A 10,163-nucleotide genomic window follows, 5' to 3' on the forward strand; every position below is an offset into this window, starting at 1 on the left:
AAACAAGGAAGAATAAGCTCAATTTCTGTAAATTACTGTCAGTTACAGGAATCTTTTCCTATAACTTGCATCAATCAGATCAGGTAGGTTAATAGCCGGCAATAAACCATGACAGTTCCGATCAACAAAGGTGTGGTTGGATACAGCTATAATGAGTAAAATAAGGCACAATCAAAATTAGATTAAATAATGATTTTGAAAGGATATGTCACTTTAGCACAATTACACTTTAGCCCTCTTTCGTCATTCAGAGATGCAGAAAATTTAAAATGCATGAGGAATAATCCATTACCTTCTGCTTGATCTTTAAATAAGAACTGCTAAATAAGTTTGTACAGTCTGAAGTCATGAAGATGTTAGCTCTAAAAAGCAAGATCAGGTGTTTCTAAAGAGATCTAAAGGGAAGAACTCTGTCTCTGACCAACAGGTGATAGATAAGTTTCTCCTATCACTGCTGTATCTGATCATGTGTGCCGACTATACAAACAATCCCCATTGCCTACGAGCAGTCATGCACACACTCTCTAGGACTTAAAAGGACAACTAAATCATAAAATCTGATCTGAATTAATAGGATTATCAGCTCAATATACAGTACAAAAAACTTTTGATGATGCAATATGCAGTTGAAATAAGCATTTTTTGCAATATTGTTATATTTTGGTAGTCAAAAGATATGAAAATTCTGATACCTTCTGTTGTTTAAAACCAAATGCAAATTCACGCCTGTACAGTAGAAGGTGCAGCTCAAAGAAAACTTTCAGCTGTGCTGCCATTCTGAATTGCAGAACAAAAGGATGCAAGAGAAGAAAGTTCAACACTCTTACTTCAGTAATAAAAACAAAAATTAAACAGAAATGTGATGTTAATCTAAAGTCATGTTTGCTTATTAGGTTGAATTGGATCATCGAAAGTGATAAAGTGAGATTAAATACAGTATATTTGTGTAATTAAACATATTTATTTATTGCAGGTTTGTGTAAAACTCTGAGTTTGTATTTCACTGTTTTTATTCATTTTGAGAAATACTGAATCTGTTTTTGTATAAGCGAAGTGAGTGCTCACATGCATGCTCACATTTAGTCTAAAACTACAATAACTATGTTCTATAATAACTATGTTCACACTCAGCGCACACAACGCCTCTGCACTGGACAGAAGAGATGTCAGTAAATAAATGGGAAAACAAAGTAACTTGCGATACTTATTTGAAAAAGTAACTTAGATATTTGGCTGTAAATTTAAAAATAATGTGTTACTTCAGTATCTTGAAAAAAAGTAAAAAATTAAAATTACCCCATGATTTACTCTCCCTCAAGCCATCCTAGGTGTATATTATGACTTTCTTCTTTCAGACGAATACAATCGGAGTTACATTAAAAAATGTCCTGGCTCTTCCAAGCTTTATAATGGCAGTGAATGGGAGATGAGATTTTGAAGCCCAAAAAAGTACATCCATCCATTATAAAAGTAATCCACACAACTCCAGGGGGTTAATAAAGGCCTTCTGAAGCGAAGCATGACGTGTTGACGAACGTGGAAGTGCAGAGGATAGAGCAAAACAAAACACCGGTCACGAATTAGAAGTCTAAAACGAGAATTTTTAAAGAGAAATGTCGAAGGAGCTTGAGTTTTTTTGCCCAGCCCTATTTGTTTGAACCGTGAGAGGCCTCAAAGTTTACGCTACTCCACGACATACAATGCGTAGTCCGTCTGCCGAAAGCTAGTTATTTTAGTTTATAAAGTTTTAAATATAAATGACATTTTTTAATATAGCTCCAATTGTATTCGTCTGAAAGAAGAAAGTCATATACACCTAGGATGGCTTGAGGTGAATAAATCATGGGATAATTTTCATTTTTGAGTAAACTATCCCTTTAAGGCTCTGCACAGATAAAATGGGTTCAATTACAGTTTTTCTCGATTGTTTACACACATTTTCTGAAAGCATGCCTCATACTCTCAGAACTCTACACACAAATCAAAAAACACACACACAATGGGCAAAACCCCTCAATTCTCCTGCAAAATGAAACTTTACTTTCAAAACAATGTTATTTCTTCTCAAAATGGTATTTTAAAATTATAAAACCATCATATGAATAGACATTTATAAGAGCCAGTTGAACACTGATGTGCTCAATGTAAAACACTATGATGAATGGAAAACCCTTCTCCTTTCATCATAATGACTGGACACTTACACTTACTACAGACAGTACATACATAAGTGTGTTGTAAAATATTTGAGAATATTGTTTTTATTCTCAGAAATTCTCACAAATACACAGTAGTGTATTTTTATTTTTCCCAAAAAAACAATGTACACAGTGTACATCCCAACCAACACAAAGTTGCACATACAGTGGTCTACATACAAAACAACAGAATAATTTACTGTATACAGTTACATAAAAATAAAAAAAAAACAATAAAAACAATGCTGCTCCAAAACAGAAGAGCTCACCTGTTGCCCTTTAATGCTAAAGCTCTGTTTGCTAATTGTAAAACTGTGTGACAGGTGTTTGCCCATGTGATGAGTCAGTGTGCATATTTGAATGGCAGTGTGTTCCTTGTGAAAACAAGAGACTTTCTGCATGAAAATTGTGCCAAATGCCGAGAATTGTGAGTAGTGTTTTGAAAAAAGTGTGTTTTAGAACTGCAATTTGAGTGTAAAGCAGGAATTGTGCAAATTTAGCAGAATTGGTTCAGGGGGTTGGTGCATGCGTTACATGTTGTGGTCATTGTGTCTCAAGTACCAGTATTTGTGTGTAAACAATTGAGAAAAACTGTTGTACATATTCAACGCCCATATGAGACTTTAGGACAACCAATAAGTGTAGTTAATTAAATATGTACAGGGACAATGTGAATAGAAAAATTTGAGTTGACAATCATGGTAAGGTTTATTAGCTTGAAACCGAACACTGACTCTGACACAGCTCTGAACTCCAGCTAAAGACTAAATGGCTCAGAGTCATTAATATGACATCACCTCTATCTGTCCAGCCCCTCCCTTTCTCTCTGACAGGTGGTTTGTTCAGGTTTTCACCTCAATGTAAATCACATCTAACAAAGAGTGGACTGGGTGCGTGTTACACATTAACCTAAGTACATGAATAATAAAAAACGTCCTAACTCTGCAAATAAAAAGTTACAAATTACAGGTCATTAAAGTTCTTCCTCTAAAGATTTTTCCTCAAAAGATGATATAGTTATAGATATAGATATAGACCTGGAATATGAGAGAAGATCAACAATCAAACAGTAGCACAAAGAAGAAAACGTGATGTGTGCTGGGAAGTTGGGCGGGGATCTTAGATTAAGAGGTCAACTTTATGCTCATGTATCAAATTACATCAGTGCATACAATAAATCATATAATACTGTTCAAATAGTTTTTTTATGCTCACCAAGGCTGCATTTATTTCAGCACATATAAAGTATAAAAGACATATTGTGAACATTTATTACAATTTAAAATAACTATTTTATATTTTAAAGGGGTCATGAATTGAGAAATCAACTTTCCATTCAGCCTTTGATATATAAAAAGTTTATCATGATATAAGAATATCCTGTAAGTTTCGGAGCTGAAAACTTAGTCAAAGGAAAGCTTTTATTGACCCCAGGCCCAGCAAACGCTCAATCTCAGAATATGTCAGGTTGTGACGTCTGAGTGTGGTGAAGCACTGCCTCTGCAGAAGAAGAACAACACCTACTTCATCACTGCCTGTTTAGCCCCGTCCACCGATTCGTGCATGTAACATAGGCCTAGTGTTAAACCAGATCGAGCTACCAAGCAATAAACATGCCGTTGAGGATTACAACATATTGTGCCTGGGCTCGAAAGTAATGCAACATGTAAGTAACTGTGTTCATTCTAATGCCTGATCTGAAATGTAATGATTCATGTAGTCAGATGTTCTTTGTCTGTGCGTCAGTAAATCAGACCAGTGACTAAATGTCAACTTGCGTTGTTTCTCTTAGTATGATAAAAATAATCTCTTATTTAACAGTGATTCAATTTTATAAAGAAAGCGATCAAAGAAAGCTCCCTTTGCAATCTTTGAGCAGAGCGCGCTGAACCTGTCAATCAAACTACAAGGTTATCAGTGACACGTTTATCAGTGACTCCAGTTTTATTCAACGAATCTCTTAACTATATCACGTTTGCACTGTTAGTGAAGATGAAAAATCACTGCTTTCATGCGCTCAACATGTTTGTGATCCGCTACAATGATCATCACTGCAACCTCGTGCCACGATCTAAATATAATGCCATAGATCTAAATATAATGCCATAGATTTTAATATAATGCCATAGATCAAAATACAATGCCATAGATCTAAATGTAATGCAACACTTTTCACGATTAGTTAATCATGAGAGCTGTAATAGTAAAAACTATTTCTATTTCAAATGGAAAGACGTTAGCCAATCACAGCAGTGGGCTGAAGCAGAGGGCTAAAATCAGGGTAGGAAAAATGCCTTTTATTTAAAAATGATGTAAAAAGCTTTCTAACATAAGTGCACCCCATGAAACATCATAAAACAATAAAACAACGCAGTTCATGACCCCTTTTATATATTTGTAATGTAATAATGTAATTTATTCCTGTTAGCATCATTACTCCAGTCTTCAGTGTCACATGATCCTTCAGAAATCATTTTAATATGCTGATTTGGTGCTCAAGATAAATGTCTTATTATTATCAGTGTTAAAAATTGTGTTGTGCTGCTTAATATTTTTGTGGAAACTGTGCTACATTTTTTAAGGATTCTTTGATGAAGAGAAATTTCAAAAGCTTTTCTTCAAGCAGCATTTGTTTGAAAAATTTTGTAACATTACAAAAGTCTTTACAACCACTTTTGATCAATTTAATGCTTCCTTGTTGAAGTATTAATTTCAAAACTTACTGATTTCAAACATTTTGTAAAACATTTTCTATGTTTTACAAAACAAACAAACAAACAAAGTGTAAAATTCTAGATAGAGCAAACATAAACACCAGTGCACTGCATAATGCAGACTATATTGATAGCAATTAGGGCTGTGTGATATTGAAGAAAAATGCGATAGGCAATACTTTGTTAATAATGCGATATTCGATATGCGATGTGTGAAGTGTGATGTGAAGTGTGTAAAATCTAGTTAAATTATATAAAAAAATCTATTTAAAAACTGAGAATGATACCATTTATGTGTTTCACATTCTTTCAGGGAAAAGAAAGTATCAAAATTTCTGTAAGTGACCAGCAGTGTTTTAGCAAAAATTAAATGTCACAAATCTGACAATATAATTTTAACATCAATGTAAACAAACAAAAATTTGTATGCCAATATTTAAATACCAAAAACTCTTTGACTTGGTAATATATATTATATCAACCTAAAACTTAACATTAAGAACATCCAGGTAAACAAAGACACCTGAACTAGGGGTGGATGATTATTTTTGTTATTTTAATTTATCTTTATTAAAAATAAGAACTAAAAACGGTAGTCTTCACATGAATTAAATATACACTGATACATCATAAAGCTACAAAGGTTATTCAGCCAAGAGCACTGAGTGATTTTCTCTTTTTCTTTTGTTGTTTGACAAACAGCGGCAGGTTTACTGTATTAGCAGGCTGACAATTTACGACCAAATGCACGGATCCTATTGACACGCATTCGGATTCTTTCCCCAACTGATACCGTTCACTTAAAGCATAACCGACTGTGTTTACATGAATACTCATCAAGACAGCCATTTTGACATAACTGTGTGTGTATTTGACAGTTCGAGTGTGTAACAAGGCACGAAACAGAACTGACGCTTTCAGAGAGGCGGCTTGTGCGCACATTTCGGAGTGTTTGTCAGTCAGCAGACAGCGCGAGACCTAAAACGTACACTTTTCACAATGTTGAAGTAGCCTATTAAAATCATTCAGATATTGCGTGCCACTGCGATATGCATATCACGATATGTACATGTTTGATATTTCGATAACTTCGATATATTGTGCAGCTCTAATTGTAATGTATGCACATTTTGACACACTGCATAGATTACTATGCTCTTTGCCAAATTACAAATTTGTCCAAATATCCAGACATTTTAGTTGGAGGTCATAGAAAAGCTGACAGAGATTGTCAATCTCTCCTTCTTTGTGGAGACAAGATTACAACAAAATTGTTCATAACCAAACCATGGCACAGCCTCTCATTAAAACACTGAACTGAAAAAAACGGTGAGTTCGTGAAATAAGAATTTACATGACTAAAAATATTTATTCAGCCAAATCAGACTAAGAATTAATGCGATAGTTTTATTTTTCTTTCTTCTGTAGAACATAAAAGGAGATGCTTTTGGAAGTGTTTTGTCATTCATACTATGGTAATCAATGGGCACCGATACTGTTTGGTTATCAATAGTCTTCGAAATATCTTCTTTTGTGTTTTGCAGAAGAAAAAGTCATACAGTTTGGAACAACATTATGACCGATTTTTGGGGGGAAACTATCCCTTCAGGAAAAAAGACTAAACTTCTAGCCCCCAGTGTTGAAGTATATTTAGACCAGTCCTCTGAATATTTGTTTAAAAAAAATAATGTTATGCTAACCTCCATTACACAATGAGCAATGTTGTGACATAACGATAGGCATATCCCTTAAGAGCTATTTAACAGCTATATATTATGTGTTATATAGTATTTAGAAGTCCTTAAATAGTCATTAAACATAATATATGTATTGTATTTCTTGTAATGTCTTTTTTTTTTATGTGTTATTAATAATAGTTGTGACCTAGTGTAATTGAAACACAAAAACTAAACGGTGCCTAAATGGCCTGTATACAAACTGTAGATATATCACATTTCACTACAGGTCTGATATCAGTTAAACACCAGAAGACAACACACTCACTTCCTGTCTCTTTTCAATTTAGGGTTTCTATGGTCTCTCTAACAATGTTAGAAACTAAAACAGACTGCACCAAAGATGTCATGTCAATCTGTGTCATATCCCATAAACATCTACAGTAACACAGCAGCAGGCTGAAGCACAACTGAGAGTCCCGTAATAGGATGTCCGGACAGCTGAGAGCTACAACTGAGAGTCAGACACATTAAAGAAGTCTAGAGCTACTTACAGCACCTGATAGATGATCTCAGCATTGGGTGAAAGCAGAGCCGGTCTCTGTGGGAGAGAAGATAGGTCACACACAGGAGCCTGTGTCTTTCTTGAAATTGTCCTTTAGACCTGCTCAAGGTTGCCCTGTCTTGTTGTGCTCACTCTATCGACTGGCCTGTTCACTGAGAGGACTTTCTGAACAGAGCGATAGGGAGGGTGGAGTAAGAGGAGTGGGTGGGAGCAAGAGAGAGAGAGAATAAAGGGAGGCAATCTGTGAGCCGGCAGTCTGCAGCTCATATAGTTAAAAGCAGTTTCCCCACTGCCAGGTCAATTTAATCAAATGGCTCAATTCATCAATTCATGGAACCAACAGATTTACTGGTTATTAATTTAACCTATATCATTCATTTTACACTCATGAATTATTTGTGGACACCTTTGATTGTTATTAAATTGATTATTAAATTGCAATACTTACTTAATTTGATAATACACTCATTTATATGTGTCAATGATTTCCAGTCATGACAAGTGTCATGATATGACTGTATGTGTCAAAGGCATGGTCTGAAACGCATGGCGCAGAAGCACTTAGGACGTGTCCGAATCCACTTTTTCTAATTTAATGACAGAAAAAAACGGCGCATTGTTCTCTGCGTGGTCTAAAAGGGTTGTACCTAGTCTCTTAATGAGTCATGGGCGTTTTGGGCGTAACGTGCAATAAACCAATCAGAGTCTTTGAGCCTTTTAAAAGCCAGTTGTGCTTGCACCATGGCGGATTCACTATTTACATGCCGGAATTTGCGAGCGAAAAGAAAATAGAACGCTGCATCCCTGTGTGTGTAATAAGCAGAGTGTACATGCGTTGTGCACCCGCCTATAGGCGCATATTTCTAACGCGCTCTTTAAATAACAAAAAAAATACTGCGACTTAAGACCAGGTTTATTTAGGCAATGGCACAGTTGTTTTCAGTTGCCTCAAAATAGCAACGTGCCAACAATGCGCCTGAACACACCTCGTTTTCAGACCAGCACGCCCATGGGTGAACAGATGGGCATGCGTGTGCATTTGCTATTTAAACAACATGGTGCAGGATGTGAAAATGAACTGCGTCTGGCTGAAATTAGCAAAAAACACTTGCGCCTGACATCGCATTGCGCCGGGTGTAATAAAGGGCCCATAAGAGGTCTTTGTACCATTAAAACATCCTGCAAGTTTCATAGCTTAAAACGTCCTCCTCATAATAAAGGCCCGTTCACACCAAGAACGATAACTATAAAGATAACTATATTAGCATCCACACCAGCGGACTATATAGTTCTGTTTATTCTAAGCAAGTTCTTGTCTGTCACTTTAAATGCTTGAGCTCTTTATAGCAGGATGGATTCTGATTGGCTGTCAATGTTTTATCGTTCATCAGCTAGGGAAAAAAAACGTTCTGAAAGTGATTTCAACAATATCGTTTCTCTGTGCCCCAATCGTTATAGCTGTGGTGTGGACTCTGCTGTTATACTGAGAACTACGGCTGCGTCCCAATTCGCCTACTTATACTACGTCCTAAAAGTATGTACTCTTTTTGTGAAGAAAAAGTACATACTTTTGAGTGTGTAGCAGAAGAGTATGCAAGCTTTGGGACATACTACTTCGTCACTCTTACGTGAGTCCCGTCACCGTTTAAACTGCCCTGTCAATCATCATCACAGTTCAAATCCCCCACTTTCAATTTAATTTCCTACCGTATCGGAGAGAAATGTAGTCACTCGTTGATCTGCCTTTTGTGGGTCTTTAATGCAGAGACTCCTCTCATGTGTTTGCAAAGTTAATGGCCAAACGTATCATTAAAAAAGTTCTCAATGTTGCTGAAGGAGAAATATAATGTGGATAATATTGAATAAATATCTTTTCGTCCAGTTAAATACTGATAATTGCTCACTCAAACCACTTTATCTAATCCTCTCCACTTAACCGTCAGACTCGCGTAACCGTCATGTTTGTAGTTTTTTAAACACTTTTTATCCGCGTTTGTAGTTCTAATCGAATCCTCGTCCATCTCGCAATGGGTTGTGGGCAATATCAGCCGTTAGAGTGCGCATCGATCTGCACTTCGGATTCTGACCGTAAATAGTAAACCATCCGGGAATCTTAGGAATACTTTTTTCAACATACTAAGATTTGGAACATACTAATTCTTTTTTCGAATACTATTTAGTACGGATAGTATGCGAATTGGGACGCAGCATACATATTTTTAGAACTATATCTTTATCGTCCTTGGTGTGAATGGGCCTTTAACAAAGCATTTATTTAATCAAGCTCCAAAAAACGACTCGTTCGGATATTGTGGGATTTGTGACGTCACACTGGCAAATACATTTGCATATGACTGCCTCCAGAGCATGACATTGTCGAACAGATTTACATCATCACACCATAGTGTCATGTCCGACACTTGCCTACACCTCGTCAAAAGCAAATAGAACCCATTATAATCACTGAGACTGAATGCCGACACTGAATTTTGGCAATATCACGATTAAACTTTACCTCGTGTAAACACAATACTATGATCAAACTAATGTGATTAAGCTCATAATCATATTAACCATACTTGCAACAATTCATTTTAAATAATGAATAATGCATCATAAATATATATATATCAAATTTTAACATTTTGAAATTGCTCAAATGCGTTTTTTTCCTTCAAAATATAGTAGGGGTGTAACGGTACACGTATTCGTACCGAACCGTTTCGATACAGGGCTTTCGGTTCGGTGCACGCGTGTACCTAACGGTTCCGAATGCAATCTTTAAGTTAACAGTCGGCTTGTTTAAAGCACGGAACACACTTCACGAGTTCCCACACGAACATATTAAGTATTTAGTCCATTTTATCAGGAAAATCAAACGATAAATGCCGTTTGACGCTCTTTAATGTCACGTGACATAGGCGCTGTATAGACGCATCAGTTCAACTTCAAGAGGCAGCGCGGCGCACGAGTGAACACGATCATCTCTTCCTAAAGAATAAACGTAAAT

The 10,163-nt window shown here is 36.1% G+C and overlaps 1 protein-coding gene across 1 annotated transcript in view; it reads right to left on the reverse strand.

Moving 5' to 3' along the window:
* hap1 (huntingtin associated protein 1) overlaps positions 1–7,300 on the reverse strand; it is a 233,793-nt gene extending 226,493 nt beyond the window's left edge. Inside the window, exon 1 of the mRNA XM_079845094.1 lies at positions 7,143–7,300. The gene's annotated coding sequence lies outside the window, so the exon portion shown is untranslated. The remainder of the gene's footprint in view (positions 1–7,142) is intronic.
* Between the last annotated feature and the right edge of the window lie 2,863 nt (positions 7,301–10,163).

The sequence above is a fragment of the Gobio gobio genome (assembly GCF_949357685.1).
Source record: "Gobio gobio genome assembly, chromosome: 19".
NCBI classification, from domain to species: domain Eukaryota; kingdom Metazoa; phylum Chordata; class Actinopteri; order Cypriniformes; family Gobionidae; genus Gobio; species Gobio gobio.